The 23903-nt window shown below is 39.8% G+C and overlaps 1 long non-coding RNA gene across 1 annotated transcript in view; it reads right to left on the bottom strand.

Moving 5' to 3' along the window:
• LOC124798670 overlaps positions 1 to 23903 on the bottom strand; it is a 296490-nt gene that overhangs the window by 269102 nt on the left and 3485 nt on the right. The window lies entirely within an intron of this gene.

The raw sequence follows: 23903 nt of genomic DNA on the forward strand, positions 1-23903 counted from the left end.
TTAGGTGAAAGATATACTGCTACAAGAATGCACAGAGTACTGAAAGACCTAAGCCAGAAAAAGGTCACTGGCCCCTGTAGTACACGACATTCTTTTAGAACTGCTGCTGTCATTGGAAGACAAAACAATTTCATCTGGTGTGCAACATATCTGAGGGAAGGTAAATACAACCAGACTAGGAGAAGAACGTAATACTTTCAACTCCGCAGAAAGCTAGTGCCGAAGAGTGTTCAATTTACCGAACTATCAATTTAATAAGTCACACATACAAAATACTGACACAAACTATTTGCAGAACAATGGAAAACCTGGTATAAACTGGACTCGTTTCGATTCCGGACAAATGTTGGAACACTCGAGGCAATACTGACAGTACGCCTTTTGTTAGAAGCCAAGTTAAGGAACGCTAAACCTACGTTAATGAATCTTTTGATAATGTTGGTTACAATACATATTACGATATAGTGAAGGTACCAGAGTAAAACGCAGGGGGCCGAAGATTATTTGCAGCTTGTAATAAAAGCAAACGCTAGGTATGAGTCAAAGTGCTTGAAAGAGAAAGAGTACTTGAAAAGGGAATGTGACTGACTTGTAGCGTATACCCTATGTTTTTCTATCTTTATGCTGAGAAAGCAGTAAAGGAAACCACTGAAAATGTGTAGAAGGATTTAAAGTTCAGGCAGAAGAAATAAGAAGTTTGATGTTTGCCGATTACACACTTAATCTGTCAAAGACAGCAAAGATCTTTGGAGTTCAGCTGAAGGGAATCGACGGTGTCTTGAAAGACGGATATAAGATGACATAAACAAAAGAAGCAATGGTAATGGAAGATACAAGAAATACATGAGGTGATGCTGAGGGTATCAAATTAGGTAATGAGACACTGGATATAGTACGTAAGTTTAGCAATTTGGGCAGTAAACTAACACGATGGTCGAAGTAGGATGGGAACAAAATACAGCAATGACAATAAAAGAGTTTCTAAGTTTGAAAACATCGAATATAAATTAAAGTTGTAGGAAGTCGTTTCTGGAGGGATTTTCACGGGTGTGTAACGTAGATGGTGAGCAGTTCAGACAAGAAGACAACAGAAAATTTTGAAATCTAGTGCTGTTATAGAATGGTTAAGATTAGATGGATAGGTAGCGGTAATTTATTAGAAATTACTGAACAGAATTGGAAAGAACAAATATTTGTGGCCTATCTGTGCTAGGAAAGGGGCTCGGTGGACATTACAAGTCCTGACATGTCAAAGAATCGTCAGTAAAGTATTCGAGGGAGTTGTTAGGGGAAACACTGCGCAGAGAGGCCACTAGACGAGTTCAGTAAAGAGGTTCCAGTGGATGTGGGTTGCAGTAGTTATTCGAAGATGAAGCTTGTTCAGGGTAGAGCGTGGACAGCTTAACCGAGCCACTCTTCATACTAAAGACTACTACTAAAGATAGCATTTATGAAGGACTTACTACCACAATCTGTTAAAATATTTCTTGTGTTACAACTCGTTTGGATATACGTCACCGGGTGGCAGGCTTCAGAATGCGGTGAGTAGGTATAGACAGTTGTCCTCCTAAAACTAGTAGAGGCAGAGTTACAGTAATTTCAGAAGTTGAGTCCGGCTTGATGTAAAACACCTTCTTAAACGTATAACAAGATGTTTTGGATCAAGGCGGACTCAATTTCTGATATTACTGTTTTTCTATGCAAACACGGACCTAATGGAAGAGTTTCAAGATAAAATTACAGGCAGAGTTTTCGGCTGTTTTTGTATGCTGTCAGATGAGTGGAATTCCAATTTGCCGAACATTTAATTCCATTTACGAGTCCTGAAAAATATTGCATTTATAACGTCTGTGATGCAAAAACAAAGAATGCGATGCTATCAGTGTATCGAACACTTATTCGCTGAAGTACGTCTAACATCGTTAAGATTACATGCTTCGTAGATGACAGTGTACTGAACGAGAGAGTGTTGTTTTTGAGTTGTAGTATGCTATCACTTTTCAAAGGCTGAAAGAACTCGTAAATTAACGTTAAAAATGGTTTTTCCGTAAAATTGTGCTCAATGAAGGTGTAAAATTTCTACATAAGTGTTGAAAAGTAAATAACTATTTGGCATTTTGCACAAATAAAGATGCTACATCATCCCGATTAATTAACAAAATATCATTTAATTACTGTTAAGTATCACAAAGTGTGTTGCGCGTTTTATGCGTTGCTTCCCGTTGCCAACGAAAGATCTCACATTCATGTGAATGAAACTATTTATATATTTTGCTGCTAGTTCTACTTTTTAGCTAAATAAAGTAATATGTACTTCGGTAATCTAAAACATAATTTGCAAGACACATTTGGTGTAAAAGTAGAGGTTACTAACAGTACTAGATTAATTGTACAACTTCTGGTACCGGTTTCGCGAATGTCTATTAGGGGAACAATAGATTTTAAGCAACTCAGGTTATCAATTATCATTCAGATATCGTATATACTAAGTAAATGCTTGTTCAAGGGATTTATCTTACAGCTGTAAGCGAAATGAAAGAGACGCTTTTTCGCTGAATTTGCTGCAGATATATTTAAAATTATTGGGGGACAACGTTAAAGCCAGCCGTCCCAGGAACGTTATTAATAATGAATTTACTTGTCACTTGTGAAATTCGATACAAGACTCAGACTGTGAGGCTGTGATGTTCTGAGTTTGGCAGCGTATGTGACGAACGTGCTGGTACATTACGCTCGATATCCGATAGTTATTCTGTAAATTATATACTTAGTAATTAACGAACATTGCTGACATTATCACTGCAGCAATTTAAATTACTGCTGAGAGAGTTTTACGAAACGTGACACCTTTTTTTTTAGCTGTGTCATGTACACGGAACTATGTTCAGCTTTACGAATAGAAACCTGAATTTACAATTTACATTGATAACATATTTTTAACAGAAAGTGCTCAGTGCGTCGGAAAAGTTTACTCGTTATGTAGTTTGAAACTATAATGTTTTAAATCAAAACGTTTCGAAGGCCTGTAGGCGAAACCGAAACCTTGTATTTCGAGGGATATTCTCTTTCCGGCTGAGCTATCGAGAGACGACTCATGAGCTGCTTCGCAGCTTCATTTATCTCACTAGTACATAAAATTACAACAGTTACTTAGATGCCTTTACTCACATCTTGATGGAGGAAAACAGTTGAAATATGATAATATTTTTCTGGGTAAGAACACTGCCCGCTAAATGTTCCTGGTTCGAGTCCCCAACAGACACTTTTCATCCACCACGAAGTTTTAGTTTTTAGGTACTATATTAGGTCAGTGACTTTCTTATTTTTTTGCGCTGCACTATGTCTACTTATCAGAACTTCAATGAAAAATAAGTACGGAGAATAAACAATGTCAATGAACGACTAATAATTATACTCACAGACTACTGAACAATATTGCTGAGGAACCCCAGGAAGCTTCATGCTTGGGGTATAAGGTATATAGCTGTATCGCAACGAACATGTTGGAAATGTCATTGTAACTAACGTTTCAGAAATGGTTCAAATGGCTCTGAGCACCATGGGATTTAACATCTGAAGTCATCAGTTCCCTAGTCATAGAACTACTTAAACCTAACTAACCTAAGGACATCACACACATCCATTCCCGAGGCAGGATTCGAACCGGCGACCGTAGCAGATGCGCGGTTCCGGACTGAAGCGCCTAGAACCGCTCGGCCACAGAAGCCGTCCTCAGGATTCGAACCTGCGACCTTACCGGTCGTGTGGTTCCAGGACGAAGCGCCTAGAACTGCTCGGCCACAGCGGCCGGCAACTAAAGTTTCATTCCTGATTTTTAGTTAAACGACCTTTTGTAAGAAATCTTCTCAGTTTGTGTGAGGATGCACAATAAATACAAGTTTCACGCTGCCTTATATCAGTCGTACACATGCTCGTTTGTATTTAAAAGTGACTTACTCCAAATTATATTTCCCTTACGCGCAGCGTATTATTGCAAATTTATCATTCAGATACCATGCTAGACAGAAAGTGTTAGCTAACAGAATGTTCTCTAGCGACTCCTTAAGATGTACTAAAGGCATTTCGACTTCAGAAACTTGTAATCTTACGATACACTGTATATGAAGAGTGTCATTGCTGTTGTCCACTATAAAAACTTTTAATTCAAAGAGACCTTGTTCGATATTCAAAGCAAAATGTTTAGTAAGAAAACAATATTCAACATCGCCGCAAGCTAAATGATCTTATATGAAATATAAAGGAATGTGTAAAAATCACAAATTCTGTTTGTCTGATACGAAAATCTAAACAAGCTGATATCTCACCGAAGTTCTTCCAATGAATAGCACTAATATCCAAAACATCATTCCACTGCGCTTTTGTTGCCACAAGCATTATTCAGACAAGTAATTGAACATGGTCTGATCCTTCATGACACAAAAATGAAAACTTTCGCTGTGAAAATCTTAGGCTGTAAAGGGCGAAGGTACAAATAAATAGTGGAATGTGTGTCTTGAACTTCCGATACCGCAACGCGCACAGATTCACTGATCTCTAATGTAGTCCAGTTACTAACATCTGAAACTTTGCCGAACGAGAGTAACAATTCAAACCATAATCTCCTATTTCAGTGTTTCAAGCCTAAACGTATTCTTAATTTAATGAGTGGATCGTCAGACTAAACGAATGCTGTTACTGTGTTTGCTTGATGGTAGTACCAAGTTTCTAACCGTTAACGTGTGCCCTACTTCTGTACATTCTCTCTCTCTCTCTCTCTCTCTCTCTCTCTCTCTCTCTCTCTCTCTCTCTCACACACACACACACACACACACACACACAAACACACACACACACACTCGTACGCGTACTCTTATTAAGTAGAGCAGTGAGTACCATCAGTATCAGATAACCAGAATTAGTTTGTAATTTAGACAGGCAGTAGGTAAACTAAAGCCGTAACTATTGATATTGGTGTTAGTGATAAATGATAAAATATAATAAACAAAATCCAGACTAATTTCATCATTCAAAATCAGTCTTTATTGATATTACATGAACATGAAGAATACTCAAAATGGAAGTAAGGTCTATTAGTGGGACGAAAAGAATTTAATGCCAAATATTTTGCTGGTTGTTATTATATTGATGTTAAGTGCCAATCTACGACAATGAAGTTAATAAACGAACTCAGATCTATGAAGAGCAGGAAATCGAACAAATCAAATTGTCTGCTGTAGCTCTAACACGCACCTGTGAAATGGTGGGCCCCAATAGCACATTCATAAAACCTATACCTCCCCAAAATTATAGACTCAATAGCAGATAGATCAAAACGCTTCCACCTCACGCGATGTTTCTGACGACCATTAAACGATACCAGTTCCCGACACAATGATGAACGGTGTTCTTACTGTCAGGTCCTCCAGAATGGAAAATCGACGAAGATTTTCCGCAGTTGATAGTTGATACGTTTTTTCTGTCCGCCATAAATCTAATAACCTTCAAGTAAATACGTGAGAATGGTACAGACGTAGACTACTGTACAGAACAAACATGCAGAAATGGATAAATGGCTGACATTTGTGGTACGCGATGCTCTTCTGGCGCTAGGAACGCACTTGAAACTTAGACAAAATAATGAATAGATTGTATGTATTAGGGACGGTTAGACAATGAATTACTATCACAGACAAAAATATTTTTCAGTCAGTGATTCACATTTTACTCCTATTTAATGCCGACGCCAAGACAGATTGGCTCTGGGGCAGGGGTGGGAACAGTGTCCATGGCATATGAGAGGGGGCTCACTAAAAAAAACGGCAAATTCGTTCCAACGTCTTTCTTCCGTAAAATGTTTACACCAAATTTTGTTCACCATCAAAATATTTTCCACTGACCACAACGCAATTCTTCAAACGATCCGAACATTGTTCTATACAGTTTTTAAATTCATTTATCGGAATGATCTTTACGTCTTCCAGCGATTTTTGTTGTACCTTCTCATCAGTGGCAAAACGCTTTCCTTTCATGTCCCGTTAGAGCCTGGGGAAAAAAAAAGAAATCACAGGGGCTAGATCAGTGCGGTGTGCGCCGGCGCGTTGTAATGATGGAAGAACTAGTCGCCTGTGCGCCAAAGATCTGCCCTTTTCTTCCGGATACCCTCCCTCAGTCTTTTCAAAACCTCCAAATACGAGGGCTATTCGAAATTTAATGAACGATCGGTCGCTAAATTGAAAAACACTGTGAAAATCAAAACTGTTTTATTTGCAACAGTTTGCTACAACTTCCATTGTCGCCGATCCTACGTAGACGTTTGTCGTAGCGTTGTACCAACTTTCCAATACCCTCGTTATAGAAGGCAGCCGCCAGTGCTTTCCGTCAATTCTCTAGGGTGGACTACAGCTCGTTGTCTGTGCCAAAATGTAGTTTCCATAGCCAGCGGTTCATGTGAGCAGAGATGAAACTCAGAGGAAGACAATTACGGGCCGTATTGTAGGTAATCAAACGTTTCCAATTGAAAACGATGCAGAAGCATCTTCATTACCCCTGCAGAATGCGGCTGAAAGTTGTCGTGAAGAGGAAAGTGCACGACAGTTATGTAATGTTGGCTGCATAGCTTCAGACGAAATTTCTCAGCAGGGCCTCGTACTCGGCCGGAGACACTATTGTTCTAGGTATCTGTAAGTGCTTCCTGCGTGCTCAGATCCCTAAGGAACGACGTAACGCGATCGACGGGCATACTAGACACACTGCTCAACACACCTGTGCAAAACTTCATCGGATTTTCACTTCCATTTCGCGACCGACCGTTCTTTACTTTCCGAATAACCCTCGCAGAAATCCTGGTTGACATTTTGACCAGGGGTAACGAACTCGAGCACAAAACCTCTGTAATCACATCAACAAATGGGCATTTTCTTTATATTTGACTGTACTTGGCGAGATATCTTGTGACGAGAAGCGTCACTTATCATCCACCCGCTTGATTGCTTCTTTGTTTCTGGATTGTATCCATAGCACCACTATTCATAACCAGTGATCACCTTGGAAAAAAATTCAGGGTCCTCTTTGAGCTGATTTCGAAGATCAAAATATGCCTAAAGTCGATTCTCCCTTTGCTCTTCTGTGAGAAGGTGAAGGACAAATTTGTCTGCAACCCCTCTCATGTGCAAATTTTCAGATAGAGTCCTTTTAATTGAACTCCAAGATATTCCACACATCTCACAGAATTGATCAATGGTTCGGCAAGGATATCCACGAAAGATGGCATTGATTTTGTCGACGTGTTGATGTTGAGGGGCGTCCTGAACGAGGTTGGTATTCAATTGACATTTCGACATTTTTAAAACGTGAAAACCACACGTAGACTCTGGTTTTACTTACGGCAGCAACCCCATAAGCAGTATTAAGCACTACAGTAGTTTCAGCGGCAGATTTCCCCAACAGGAAACCAAATTTCACAACTGCGCGTTGCTCTCAACAATCAGCCAACACGTTTTCGCCGTAATGTAAAAAGTGGCTTTACTAAAAAAAACTCTCACGGGCGAACCGATGCATTCACAGCGAGACAAATATGTACATTGACTTATGTGGTGTGACCGTAACGGATACGTGTTCGAACAATGGGTTCCCCCACTCTCCCTCCCCACCGTAGCCAGATTCCCAATACTTTTCGGCCAACCCCCCCCCCCCCCAACCCCTCTTGCTGAAGCTGTCATCCTGCTGCAATATTCTGGCAGGTGATGGCGTTTAGCACCAGATGATGAAGCACAGAGATAGCTGTGAGACATGTCTGGGTATCTCAAATGGTATCAAGCGACCTCATGCAACTCAGATTTAATGAGTGGAAGCCATTCTGAGATTTTAGTAGTAGCTATATGTACAATATGTCTGCAGCAGTTTTTGGTAACCAGGATGGTGTCAATCATTCGGGTACAAGCCCAGTACGATACTTAAAAGAAAAGGGGATAAGGGAACTCGTTCCCACAGAATATGCCAAATTTAAGAAAGTATGAACATGTACCATCTAACGGGGAAGACCAAATTAAATTTGTAACAAATCATAAGAACGTGGGAGTTACCAGCCTGAAGTAAGATATGAAGGTAAGCCATTTTCTAAATACTGCCTACAAAAACGGAAAATTGTAAGTAGAACAAATTGCATATTAAAGTTACCTTACTTCATTCCTTCTTCATCAACTTCGGAAATACACTGAATCTGTCAGGTCCAGTAGACAGCTAAAATGCAAAGGTCGTCCGATAAGCTGATAAAATCAGTAAATACATAAGACTATCCTTCATTTTCCTGTGCCTTTGTCCACATAGGAGTACAGGCTGCATTGTTGGTAACGGATTTGTCATTGGTAGTGTAAGAGACAGCCGGATTGCCTTTCTGCATCCACCACATTACCCCCCCACCCTCCATAACTGGAGGGAATATGTGTACCCGTATCTGCTTGCGTGTAGTTTATTCATATGACAGGCATCGATAACTTTACAAATGACTGAAAATCGGGTATCTGAGATGGAATTTGTGTACTAACTCTGTAGTCACGGAGTGGGATGTGGGAAAACCTCTAAATACCATATGCAAGCTGGCCAGCAGACCGACATTTGACGCTAATCTGCCCGAAGGACTCGATCCGGGCCGAGCGCACCTTCCCATCTCGAAAATGTTACTAACACGCACGGTTATTAGGGCGGGTAATCAATAAATACCGCAGATCTCAAACAACAACTGTACGATCATATAGTTCAGAAACCGGATAGAAATACTGAATACCATCAAAACAAAGAGAACTCCCTACTAAACAGAAAATCTAAAATTTTCTCGAAAAAATATTTTGTTGTGAGCGCTGTAATGTTAGAACACCGAGTTTAGAAACTAGAGATTCAAACCGAAATGGTAGAGCTTGTTCGTTAATTTGACAGGAGACTGTCATAATATCAAGCCACATGGCACGTTACGGCATTGACTTAATTTTTCTGAAATTACAAAAGTGTCCGACCGTATAACATGATCACGTTCCTATTAACAAATATTGTATTCACATTAAAAAGCCTTGCGATTAGGGATAATCTTGTTAGTACTGTACATTATATTCTCTCTGTTATACTTTACTACCCTGCTACACTTTAAGACGCAATAAGAGAAATCAAATAAATCACGATTGATCAGAAACTACTGAAAAGTCATATACATTTAGAAATTGCAGCTATTGAAAACTAAAATACATTTCAGTTTTTAAGAGAGGTAAAATTGTTAAAACTCTGATAATTGGCAATTATCAAATGTTTCGTGGTAAAGTACCTCCTTCTGCTTCAAGGTAGAAGATGGCGCACGAACGACGAAGTATGGTTTCACTGTCCATATGTTATGAAACTAGTTTTAAAAGCACATAGAAATTAATTGCTGAAACAACCACTATCTGGAGAATTAACAGCAAATTTCGAAAACTGCTTTAATATTTTATGCAGCACATATATGCGTAGAAGTCCAAATGTTTACAAATGCTGCAAAGAACGCAACTTTATGTCTGAGAACAACAAAAACTGTATAGCACGACGGAAACCACTTATGGCGGTATAGAGTACGTATTGCCTTAAGTGATTTTGATACCTGTTACTACACTGTAGTACCGACCAGAAAACGTCACTTGCTTGTAGGTACACTATGCCCTACTTGTAGGTACAAAACAGTTTGGAGTGGGGGCGGTGTATAAGTAAGACAGATCGCAATTTTCATATAAAATGACGAAATACTATTCGTATACTAAGACGAAAATCGACTTTGGAAAGGTAGAGAAAAAAAAATCAAGCTGTAGAAAATAAAGTAAGCCTTACGGGACTACACGGCAAAAATATCAATATGAGCTGACGGATAGCGATGTTCTCTCCAATAACCCCTCCCCCGTTTCACCATTAGTAGCACATCTTCTATTACAGGAGTTCGCATAATTGATCCTTCCTTAACTACACCATGAATAAAATTCTTCTGTGTATTGTACCGCGTCGATGTATGAACTGCAGTAATTATAAATAAACTAACTCTTACTCTCTGCTTCACTCGCACAACAGTAGTTTGCTATGATTTGTGTTGGTGAGTACATAAGGTAGTAATGTTTGTACATAACGAACGTGTTTCTACTATTTTGCAGTATGCCGATCTCAAAGCGTGTACTGTATTTTCTAGTGACATATAAAATGGCCTCGATTCATCACATTCGAAATGAAGAGGGCTTTATATGGGTTCGTTCGGCTGACCTAGTACTTGATGAGAGCTTTTGCCACCGGAGCAACACGTACCAACCCTTTCACCCTATCATTTAATGCTTTATGGTGCCTCATATTTCATCCATCCTCCAATGGTGACTAATGTAAGACTGTAAGGTAACAAATTATAATCAAATGCAATCTCATAAAAAGCCTCCCACGTGCCACAAGTAAAGTCACGACTCTCTATTTGTCGTTCAGCCTTTACATGACGCCCTTTTTGTGAGTCTTCAAGCGTCTTGGAAGCTGTAAGATAAACGTGACGCTCAGGGTCTACAACTTGACGGGCTTGTTACTGTTGTACTGTCTCTGTAGTTCTTAAAGGCCACCCGACGTTCTGCATTCACGTTCCGGAGGATGTGTGGTTTCTCTGAGGTTTGCTGGATACGAGTAACTTTGCAGCTTGAGCTGTCTTACAACTACGCTCTAAACCAGACTTACGCTCGTGAGTCTTATGCTAATAGTTTTAAATGTGGTTCTCGGGCTTACCGTCCGATTTAATTGTTATGTCTTCACCAAAACTCTCCAGCCGTGCCAGGTTGTAAACCACGTGCACAAGTAGATTGGATTCGCACTGTCACGGAATAACCTATAGACACTAAGAGTCGCCGACTATTGCACCAGCGATGTCCTCTTGCCACCAACCTCTAAAGAAACCAATATTTGTGGCGCCTCTACCGGAAAATGTCCGCAGCTCATGTTATAGTGGTTAGCGTTGCTGCCTCTGGATCACGGGGTCCCGGGTTCGATTCCCGGATGGGTTGGGGATTTTCTCTGCTCTGGGACTGGGTGTTTTGTGTTGTCCTTAACATTTCATCATAATCGTCATTCATCAAAGTAGCTACAATTGGACTGTCTGAAGATCAAGACTTTGTACGAGCGCTGATGTCCAAGCAGTTGAGCGCCCCACAAACCAAGCATCATCGTCATCTACCGAAAATGCTTGAACCCGAATAGGTTGTTGCAGTTAGTTGCAGTGCCGCTGTTGAAGACAGATGCAAACTTAGGACAAAAAAGGTACACGATTTGCGTTCATCGCAATTTACTGGAATGTCTTCAAAGGGATCTTGTTCTGATGTACAGACTAATTTTATTCCAAACCCAATAACTTTAAACTATTCTGAGCAGACAAAATTATGAATCACTTTCAAAATAATTCTAATAATGTCTTTATTATATTAAACGTATTATACGGTGACAATTAGCTGTAACAAATATATGTTAGGTAAAATGGTAATTGTGTCGGTAGTATTATATGTTTTTCGTGGGATATCTTACACGTGTTGAAAGGTATGAGACGGTACTGAATATTAATCATAAAAAATACCGGTACTTATAATGAAAGCTGAATTAGGTTTACTGAAAATATCTGCTAAGAATGTACTAATACTCTCTCCTTATCGCTTCCCTAGGGATACAGAGGAGTGGAATAAATTAATTACAGCAATCATAGATATTTTTACGATAGTCAGTACGTGAATGGAAATGAACGAAGACCTAACAACGGTTTCTAAACTTGGGGCCAAGAGCGGGCGGAGGCGTTCGCCGCCCCCCCCCCCCCCCTCTGACTCCCCTCTAGGGAGAGGAAAAAATATGTTGCAGTCAGGTGTTTTTCTTGCAGTTTAAAAGTTGGAATTACGCAGTTTTTTAACAGGGTCGGAACTGGACACTTTTATGGCTTCTTTCAAGTAGTCATTCGTCTTCCATAATATTAAAAATCCTTCATAAGCCCCAGCTAGACCTCCGCCCCCCATCCAAACTATTGTATGGGCGCCCATAAGCTGTAATAATTGGTGCAATGGGAAGCGCCCTCTACAAAAGAGTTCACAGTGGTTTGTGAAATATGGATGCAGATGTAGATTTACGACCGTATCGTTACCTCACTGACTGGTAAAATAACACGACATTGTTGACGTGGGCATGAGTGCAAACACCTGTCTCTGGTGACAGACTGATCTGTAGCGTAGCCCGATGTCTAGGTTAGCTTGTGATGGAACAGTCCGATTGTGAGTTGGCGATGTCAACGAATGTGGTCGCGAAAAACGAGCCTGTGGTATTAAACAGGTTTGCACCTTGGCTTGTGTTGGCTGGGTCAGTAAATGAATTTTCAGCTGTTAGATGTTCAATAAATATTTCGCCATTTGAAGCGTGTTCGAAGTTCCACTCCATAAATATTGATTTTTATACCGCACCTGACATATCATGAAGGACAGAATTTCCTACTGAGCTGTCAGATACAACAGTGACATATTTCCTTACATTTATATCATGGTGTATTGTAATTCTCTCCATTTGATTTTAATTTCAGTATGTAAAAGTACACTGTGCCCTTGCAGTGGTGTGTTATCGATATATAGTAGTCTTCACGCATTTTCTGATTAGTTGGAGTTCTCACCAAACAACTGACCACTGTTTTTTTCTGTGTCGTCAGTTGCATTTGCTTTGGCTTCTTTCGAGAAGTTTGGCTCCTATTCAAATACTGTTATCTTCGAACGTTTAGTGAGTGTTCGTAATGCCTTCAAAATGAGCCGCTGAGTGGACTGGAGTTTCTGTACAGTCTGAAAGACAATAAGAAAAATCTATATTGGTATACGGCGAGTGTATTCATCGCGAAAGACAGAAGGTGTGGGTTTGTCAGTCACCAATGAAAATTTTACCGAAGAAGAGTCTCAGTGAGGGATCCATGTGGATATTTTGGGTACAAGGGAATAACGGGCACTAGAAACAATGATCGGTAGGTAAAGGTTCCTGGTCTGCACATAGCAGACTACCGATAAGTACCATTTTGTGGTTGGCACGTTAATGGGTGTGTGAATGTAGCACAGAATACATTTCTTCAGAAAATGGTTCAAATGCCTCTGAGCACTATGGGACTTAACATCTATGGTCATCAGTCCCCTAGAACTTAGAACTACTTAAACCTAACCTAAGGACATCACACACATCCATGCCCGAGACAGGATTCGAACCTGCGACCGTAGCGGTCGCGCGGTTCCAGACTGAGGGGCCTAGAATTGCTCGGCCACTTCGGCCGGCAGTAATAAGTAATTTTTTCGAGTTTTTCAAGAGAAATCTTAAGAGGCACTTTTTGAGATAATTAAAAAAAATATATGGGAAAACAATAGTGTCTAATTGATTAGTTCCTATAAATGCGTAAAAGATTAGGGATTCAAACACCTATTCGTAAATCAAAGCCTTTATTTGAAGGATTCAAAAACTGGAGCACACACAAACACCATTGAAGAAACGTTGTCTGCAATTAAAAGATTATTGTAAGGAGAAGGCAGTGCACGGAACTGTTTCACTCTTATTTGTGTAAATATATATGGAGAAAGCAAAGTGAAGACGAAAAAATGTATTCATGTATTTCCTTAATTATTTAGCTTGCCCGGCAGCACGTAAATGATTCCTTTTTCGGGTGTACTGTGAATGTAATATATAGCAGTTTATAGTTTGCTCTGCACAGATGAAGAAACATTGTCAGGTTTTCACTTGCATTTGTGTCGCAGGCGTATCTTCCAATAGCAGGCCTCCTTTTCTGTACAGAATTTGTATTGGGTCCAGTATTCGTTTCTATGAAAGTTGCTGGTGATTTAGGTGAGGTTTTTGGATCCTTCGCACCTGTACTAGCTGAAACAATCATACTGTGAAATTATTCCTTGGAGTCCGAGGGTTCTTGCTGATTTTATCACTATTGCTTTTCTTAAATACGCCATAGCACGGAATATACAGAGAGAATCCTTTTCACTTAGCGGAATACCCATCCCCTCTTTACCATCTTTGCTTTGCCAAATAAGGGTTCTGTTTTCCCTTTTATGTACTTCCCGCCATGCGTTCCACTGTCTCTAAAAATCATTTCAGCACCCTCTTTTCTCGTTTCATTACAATTGACGGCAGATTTATTTCCGAAATTTGTCACATGAAAAAGGGCTGTTCTTACACCAAACTAAATTCTCGCTCGAAAATTATTACTTACAGTCCGTATGCTGTGTGCGGTCTGTGTACCATTTAGATTTCAAGATTATTTCTCGAGCCGATTGTCCCATCACATCCAGTGCTGCCGTAACTGAATTATCTCTAGGTGCCAAGCTCATTGTACGATGTCACTTCTCAGAGCTCCTCGCTTTCGTGATACAGATAATGCTCTACTGCCAATGTGAAAAGATAACTCTTAATCTATAAAGTGGGTCGTAAAATCTCAACAGAATTGTTTCCTTTCTTTCTTGTTTCCGTGATACCTGTAAAGTCATTATGATGCTACGGGGACCGAGCTTTCGCCTTGGTTGAACGATTAGTGAGTTTTCGTTGCTACCTGCCGTTGACAACAGTCACTTCGTATTTGGAACAACTTTCTTTATAAATTAATAAAGGTGCAAGATAAATGGAAAAAATGTTGTTTTGTGTGATATAATGAGAAGCGTTGCTGATTACTTCGGTACTTAATACATATATATGCTGCATCTAAATAATCGGAAATAAGAGGCAGTTCCAGTAAGTAACTTTTGCTGACATGTGTGTATGACTTTATTGACCAAGAAACCACAGACTGGATGTTCGCGAGCTTGATGCAAGTCATTTTATGTGATGCCACTTCATTGAGTGGTATGAAGATGATTATAAAATGATGATGAAGAGAGCGCACACACCCAGACGCGAGCAGACAGAAATACCGATCCGGTCGGGAAATATACCTGGAAATCGACGAACGCGAAACAGCAACGATAACCGCATGACAACGAGCTGTTCACGCAAATTTGCAAGCAACAAAGAAGTTATAAGAAACGCTTCACGCTTATCGGCAAAAATATGACAGGTTAGCGCCTGACGCTAGAATGGAAGTATATATTAAACACGAAGACGATTGTCTAAACATTTTATTCATTACGTTGAATCGTATTATGTAAAACATATCAAACAATAAAAGCAGTTCAAAAGTGAAAGATGAGATAGGTGTTACAGAGAGTAAGTACTCTTCCATATTTCGCGTCATATTCTTTAAATAAAAAAAAAAAAAAAATTGGCTCTGAGCACTATGGGACTTAACATCTGTGGTCATCAGTCCCCTAGAACTTAGAACTACTTAAACCTAACCAACCTAATGACATCACACACATCCATACCCGAGGCAGGATTCGAACCTGCGACCGTAGCAGTCGCGCGGTTCCGGACTGCGCGCCTGGAACCGCTAGACCACCGCGGCCGGCTTTAAATTAATAAAGTACCCTATGTTCCTCCTTATCGTTCAAGCTATCTCCATACCAAAATTTATCCATATCGATTCAGTGTCTTAGTCATGAAAGCGCTACAAACACTTGCTTTTGCAAGTATAATATTAGTATGGATTCTAAGTAAAGCATTTTATTCAATGATGCGGTACAACACGCAGTAGTTTTTTAATCAACTGACACCTCATTTAGCAGAAAAAGAAAGTGTTGACTATAAATTCGTGACTTGGCCTCATGGAGAAATTGAGAAACGAAACTCCGCAAATTCCACCACTATCTGAATGCAAAGCACAGAAGGATACTGATTACAGTGGAAATCAGAAACAAGTATGTGCAGATATTTTGAGACGTGTTAGTGTCCAGTTCACTAGGTGATAAAACTGATAAAGTCTGAAAGAGGTACATCGGCTCTGATAGATAACTACGCTTCGTGTCACACAAGGCTCAGGAAAAGATAGAAGTACAGACAAACCACAGGAACGAAATAAATACGAAGTGACCGATGAACGAAGGAATTTTAGAGAAGCCAAGGTGAAATAGCTGCAGGGGAAGTATGAAGAAACACAAAAAGAAATAGTGATCGGAAGAACTAATGTAATGTATAGAAAAATCCAATAAAACCTTCTGTCATATTAAAAGCAAAGGAGATAACATTCGGTATGCATGAATAATTCCAGTTTTAAATGCAGAAGAGAGTGTGGATACATGGGGAAAGTATACTGAAGGCATCGGCGAGGTGTGGGAATCATCATGACAGAAGAAGAAATTGGGGTGAATAAGGAAGACAAGAGGATGCACTATCAAAGTCAGAATTTTCCATTGCTCTGCAAGATTGGCTCAAGTATGGCGGAAGTCATGCACGACATTCCTTCAGAAATCGTAAAATCATTACGGAATGTAGCAGCCGAAGCGTTATTCGTGTCGGCGTGAAGAGCGTATAAGATTGTCGATATACTACCAACCTTCAGGAAAAATATCATCCACACATTTCTGAAGATGCCATGGGAAGATAAGTGAGAGTACTATAGCAGATTTAGGGTGACACCTAATTCTTACCAGTTACTGACCAGGTAAAACACAGAAAAATGGAAAATATAGACCACCTCTTACGTGTCGGCCAGTGTGGCTTTAGATAGGTTTTATTTAATTATTAAATCGTATAGCTAGGGTCCCCCGTCGGCGGCACCGTTGGCCGGGTGCCGGTCTTTCAATCTGACACCACTTCGGCGACATACAGTCGATGAGGATGATAGGATGATGATGAGGACAGCACAACACCCAGACCCTGGACGGAGAAAATTCCCCGACCCAGCCGGAAATCAAACCCGGGCCCAGAGGACAGACAATCCGTCACGCTGACCATTCAGCTACTGGAGACAGGGCTTTAGATAGTTAAAGGCACAACAGACGCGTTTCAGACGTTGTGTATGATGATAGGAACGGCCCTTTACAAAAATCAAGACACGGTTACAAGCTGCGTCGACCAAAATAAAGCGTTTTAACAACGTAAATTTATGTAAGATGTTCCAAATTTTCGGGATAAATAGGAGTAAGCTATTGGGAAACATGGGTAATAATCAATATATACAAAAACCAAGAAAGAACAGTACGAATTGTAAACCAAGAAAGAGGAATTCGGATTAAAAACGTTGTAAGACAAGGATGCTGTCTTTCGTTCAGTGTTCTGTCTACACTTCATTGATGCAATGATGGAAATAAAACATAGGTTCAAGAGTAGGACTAAAATTTAGTAACAAAGAATAACAACAACAAGGTCCGCGGATGACGTTGCTATTCTCAGTGAAAGTGAGGAAAGCTTAAAGAACTTACTTAATGAAATAAATAGTGTACTGAGCACAGAATATGTACTGAGAGCAAGTAATGTGATGTAACTGAAATGAGCTTAGTGAGAAACTTACCATCAAAACTGGAGCAAAAGGTAAACGAATTAAAGAACTGAGCTATCTTGGAAGCAACGTATGAAAACGAAGCAAATTGTACATTAAAGCAGACTGGCAAAGGCAAACACCACATTCAGCGCCTAAAGAAGTCTACTGCATTCAACATCGGCCTCAATTTGAGGAAGACATTTCTAAGAATGTACGTGTGGAGCACAACGTTAGATGGAAGAAAATCTTGGACTGTACGCCCATTAGAAAAGAAGAGAATCATTGTGGTTGATGTTTGGTGCTTTGGAATGATGTTAAAAATAGGAGTGATAAGAAATGAGGTTACCCGTGAAACCGGCGCAGACTAAATTTGTAGCATATACTGAAAACAAGAAGGAACAGGTTGATAAGATATATGGTAAGACATCAGGGGACATCTTGCACGGTACTGAAACTTGTAGAGGTGGACAAGGACATGATTGTATACAGCAGATAGTTGAAGACGTTGATTGTATATTTTGCGAAGTCGTGGTTGCCCGCATAAATCCGGTGTGAGGACTACTGTTGGCGAAAGAAAATGAATTCCTAACACCAGCTACAGCAGAGAAATTCGGCACTTTACACGTTGATCAAGAAAAATTTGCGGAGCATAGAATGCTAACCCGGACCATCATAAGCTGAGCAACATTTTCAGAGGCAATGACTAATGTGAGTACACCTACAACAGAATGATGTCAGCAGATAACACAAGCAACAAGAATGTGCAACTGGAAATCACGGTTCCGTTTTATGTTGTACAATACATAGTTACTGACTGTGTGAGACATATTGTCTGCAATGTAGCATTATACCGATCTGTCGGAGTAGCAACTAAATTTAAGTCCCACTGACACGCATCAAAGATCCCGTCTACGTACAACATCCGCCGGCACTGTCTGAGATCAGCTATGAGTGATGCTGTACATCGTGACGAGTGGTCTTTCAGCACCCTGCTAAAGGATCGCTAACATCATATTCCACTCGTAAAGTAGAATAAATTGCCGTTAAAGACATACAGATAGCGGAAGCTAGCGGCATAGCTAGGCAGCCTCTAACCCTCAAAAGGAAGACACGAGAGATGCCTGATGTTTTCAAACGGCTATCTATTATGAACGGCGATGTGAATAGGCTTCTATCGTCTTGCATTTGTAGATCTACCTGTGAATACTGTGAATGGATTTAGTGCAGGCCCCCTGTAATAAAACAGATTTCCAGATGCCAAGCTCTTGGAGATATATTTAGCATTTCATCGTTGGTGGTTTATGTTTGCACTTTTTCTTTGGTGTGATCTTATCTTTACAAGTTACAACCAAAACCTTCGGTTATAGTTCATTTATCATCGTACAGTACAAGACGTCAGCACTTGTGCTATGCTGTAACATACACTGCTGTGTAAGTGTTGGCACTTTCACACTAGGATGAATCTGTACAGCAGTACCTTGAAAATTGTGTATATCTTTATCTATCGATGCACCTGCTTGTTACACCCTTTGATATTATGCAAAGGCTCACAGCTGCCTTCCTTCAGCTGACGCTCCTAATATACTTGCGGCGTAAGACATCATTCCCTTGGCTTCAAGCAAGCACTGCGGCAGAATTACAACAGAGTTCCTCACAAATTACGGATTGTGTTCACATGCAAATAGTGATTATAATACAAACGTTTTCCGCTACGAAATTCTTGAATAAATGCTTCACAGAGCTCTCTCGGCTTTAGATTTGTCAATATGGTGTTTCCGACAACTTCCTCCGTCTTCATCGTCAGTAGATTTAATTTCAGCAGGCCATTATGGACTTTATTTCTATTGCCAAATTATATCATGGAGACGTCACGGAACGACCACATGCTACAGAAAAGTGCATCGTTGTCTTTGACTGGCGGACACTAGTAATGATTTTCATTTCTGTAGACGATGAATAACTCAGGTACTTTTCTAAAGAAAGTTGTTGAGCGCTGTGAACATTATATCAAAAACTCCAAAATGTTTGTGAATGTAATTAAACAAATTAGAATCAATTCAGACGTAATTATGTTCAGTTTGTATGTGGTAGCCACTGTCTCGGTTAATGATATTGTTAAACATTCCGATCTCAACTGCTTCTCTGATGCTGTAATTTCTCTTTTGAATATATGTAGGCTGTATAATTCAAAAATCAAGGGCCACTGTCGGCAATCATGAAGAATTGCTGATGTTCATAATGCACCTTGGGACTTACAACATTCCGGTCTGTCTCAGCATATATTGTGCCATTCAGGTAATACTTTTTGTCCATGAAAGGCGTTTTCGAACATTTCTCGTCATCATGGATTTTCTAATTAAGGAATATTATCTATGTTAGAGAATTGTACTTTGAATTGGGAACTTAATTCATTGATCGAATAAGAGGATTCTGTACCTTTGATAAGTGAATGAGGAGGGATTACTGAAGGAGGATTCAGATGCTCTTCTACGTCAATTCTTATCACATAAATCACAGCTGTCCAAATTGCAAGCTTCTGCAAAGAGCCGGAGATTGTCAGTTACTCATATTGAGGAGGAAGGCCGTCTGTGAAATTTCTAAAAGAGAGAGGAAATCCCGATGCTTACTCCTGGCAACGAGTAAACGACTCTCATCAGTGCTTTCCTTCTAGCTTCTGATAGAGCTATGCTGTGTCTCATGAAGCGATACACAGATTCTGTTGCTCGATAAGAGCTAAAATCAAAGACTATACGGTATCACTTGATGAACTGGAAAAACTGATAGCCGCCGTATATGTCTGGAGTGTAACTTATACGAATGGTATGATTGTGGATGATCTTTGGTGGCACACGTGAGGACCTAATTACGTCAAGGACATTACGCCAAGGAGAAAATCCTGGGTGGAAGTAAATGCGTGGTTCATCTAGAAAATAGAACCGAACAAGGAAACTGAAAGGAAAAAGTTGTACTTCATCAGGCAAATAATTTCACGGGAACGAAAGAGCAGGAAGAAGAACAGGTGCGGGTCCAAAATCACCTAGAAAGCGAAAGAAATAGATGCATCTGCAAAGGCAACAAGACCAGTGACAAGTGTGTATAGCGCCACAAAGAAGTATGCGGTAAATGTGCGGTTAAAACTGAAAACACCTGTGCTAGATGCGTCTCTGGGTTTAATGATTCGATTGAAAAGTACGTTATCACAAAACTGTGTGTGTAATACATGCCAGTATAATACGGGCAATAAATATTAAATGAATATAGGATGGTCCAGAAATAATTAATACGTGAAATTCTATATTTTAGCAAAAATGTTTTAATGAGCAAAGCAGATCGCTATATTTTTTGTTGAAAGGAGTGAGTAATGCATTAATGATAGTGTTAAATTATCATTTTATGCTGTTTTGTCGAAAACAGACATTTTGATACCGTGGCTGTGTGGAAAATACAGGTTGATTCTTGCAATGAAGAGAACAACAACCAGCCAATATTATATAAGCGTTTCTTTCTTCTTTGCAAGAATCAACCTGTGAATTGTTGTTATAACTTGTAAAAAGGTAGCGATTAACATAAACGAAATAATGTATTTATGTATATCAAACATGAAAATATATTATGGGGCGTCAAAATGATCCCTTTCCTCTGCTTTAGGAATTTTATTATCAAATATCTTCAGTGGCACTTAGTTCACTGTACTACGACAAATATGTCTGCGCTTCTATTTCGACACACAAAATACGTTCCGATGTCACAGTTCGTTCATGTATTACTCCTTGGACAAGATTTGGAAGAGAAATATAGCATATACATGTGGTAAAGGCAGTGGAATTCGGTCAACAGCTACTACTGAATCTTCCAAAATACTCTCTGCACTGGCTGCTAAAACGTTGTAACAGTATCGCGGCCTCACTGCAAACCAGTTACTTTGTCAATGGCGTTAGTTGTGCGAACTGTGACCCGTAGCAAGCAGGCTATTCCAGATTAAGCATATTTAAAAATAATTTATTCTCTGTCCGCCTGCGTAGGTGGATGGTTACGCGCTTGCCTCCTATACAGCGGGCCTGGGTTCGATTCCCGGCCGGGTTGGGGATTATCTCCGCTCTTAGACTGGGTGCTGTGTTGTTCTTTTTATCATTTCAACTTCGTCACCGGAACGCGAGTCGCCCAATGTGGCGTCAACTCAAAGGTAATGAACAGATGTCATTGTTATTTAAATTTACTTACTATAGTCTGTATAAGAGATATTTGATAGTGAAATGCAGTGTCTGTATGGTAAAGGTTTCGCAAAAAAGTTCATGCATTGTCTGACACTAGCTATTGTACTTCCAGAATTACTGATACTCATTGTTAATTTTTGCTTTCAATTTTCTTCCACTACCAGTTCAGTGACGTTTATCTGGCAGATAACAGTAACTATTACTAGTCATTTACAGAATTCAGTCGAGGATGAGAGTAAAAAATTTGCTTATGTGCCATATAAATAGTAGTAATTAAATTAGTTATTACTATCTGATAACAAAGAACATTAGTGAGAAGTTCATGCAGAAGAAATCGGGTCAATTTAAAATATTATCCACGTTAGAAGTATATTACTATGGATGTTGATGATCAAAGAAACTTCTGGGCCAACAAAAAATTAAAGATATCTTCGAGAAATCCATTCTGCAGGCAAGGAAACATCCTTCCGTCAATGGAGGTGTAATTAGTTATACTGATGTGGTCAGTTTCGGAATCAGTGTGTTCTAAAATGAATTATTCCCTATCTCATGTAAAGTGAATCACGAAATATTTAGTGGAGATGATCTGACGTGGACTGGGACGCTATATTTGCATCACACTTGCCCAGTGCCGCATCTGCTATGTCATCTCGCCGAGTACGTAGATAAACGAATCAATGTTCAGGTGTTACAGCAATCAGGTCCACGTAATAATGACAAATCAAGGAGATTTACAAGGCGCAATTACAAGAAAAGATAGATTTTCCAAAATTACGGTTTCTACGGCATCAGTAATGTTATTTCGTAAATTTCCCCGTTTTGTACCGACAAGACTACGACCGATTTCTCGTTATGTGTGGCTCTAGGTAACGTTCCAAATTAATCACCAAATTGTAAACTGCAATTTTCACAAGAAACTCTATTCACTTCTTCCTTCTATTGCACAAAACGTAATCTGTGGAAAACATTTTTCGAATAACTCCTAAAGTTAAAGTGAATAGAGCCCACAGCGATCATGATGGAGCAATGCAGATTGCAGAGCATTCGTTTCAGAACATCGTTAGCCCTCTATATTCGCCGTACAACAGCGCGGGTGCTGTTTCTAGTTAGTCCGCCGTCACCACAGAGTTAACGTCTGCCCTTACAATTTAATTCACAGGATACTCATGTTCACGTCCTCCGTTCTACATACCACCAACAGACTTTTTAAATAAAAATTTAATTTAAAGTTGCTGAAAATGGGTGAGCTCAGTTCAGTCACAAATACTACTGCGTAAAGAACTTTCCTTGTCTAATTGTATTTACTTTATACTCTCCTGTCTGGCGTGCTAGTCTTTACTTTCAAAAGCGCTATTTGTTCACACACACACACACTCTCTCTCTCTCTCTCTCTCTCTCTCTCTCTCTCTCTCTCTCACACACACACACACACACACACACACACAAGCGCGTGGGTGGTCTCTCTTCCGTGGTACGGCGGTTGATAGGCGCACATAGAACGTCACGAAATAATTTCACTATGATGTTCGTTCCTGTCGCCGAGATGGCGTAGTGACTGGTTTGTATCACAGAATCGCAAATAAGAAATGGAACAGAAAACAGACATACGTTCATAAGTGGCCCTGAGCACTATGGGACTTAACGTCTGTGGTCACTAGTCCCCTAGAACTTAGAACTACTTAAACCTAACTAACCTAAGGACACCACACACATCCATGCCCGAGGCAGGATTCGAACCTGCGACCGGAGCGGTCACGCGGTTCCAGACTGAAGTGCCTAGACCGCACGGCCACTCCGGTCGGCCCGTTCATAACTCTATTTCATTAATGGCACTGGCTATAATTAATGTTTTATGGACATGTCAAACTAATTAAAAGCGTCTATTTTAATGTCCAACTAGTTTGCTTGGACTCAACTACAAGAAAAATAAATACATAAACAAATCAGTTAAAGTTTGTCACATCAAACAGGGGCCCACCGAGAAAAAGTGCTGTGGAAGCATCCATTAATATGAACCAATGCTTGAGCATTTAGAATTTCAAATATAAACCAGACTTATCACAGAAAGAATTAAGTCTTAACTTCAAACAAAAATACAAGAATTGGTATATGCTACTATATCGGAGTGTCACCGTTACGTACCCGACAAGGTTATCATTAAACGATGTTATGTGATATTACCACATCAGTAATATTCTGTACTGTCAAACTGCAAAGCATCTATAGCTTTTACGTTAGATTAATGGTTACCACGTTTCCCTATACTTCAGACCTGTTTCTTTTTTGGTAGAATAACATGGAGA

The sequence above is a fragment of the Schistocerca piceifrons genome, chromosome 5 (assembly GCF_021461385.2).
Source record: "Schistocerca piceifrons isolate TAMUIC-IGC-003096 chromosome 5, iqSchPice1.1, whole genome shotgun sequence".
Classification (NCBI taxonomy): Eukaryota; Metazoa; Arthropoda; class Insecta; order Orthoptera; family Acrididae; genus Schistocerca; species Schistocerca piceifrons.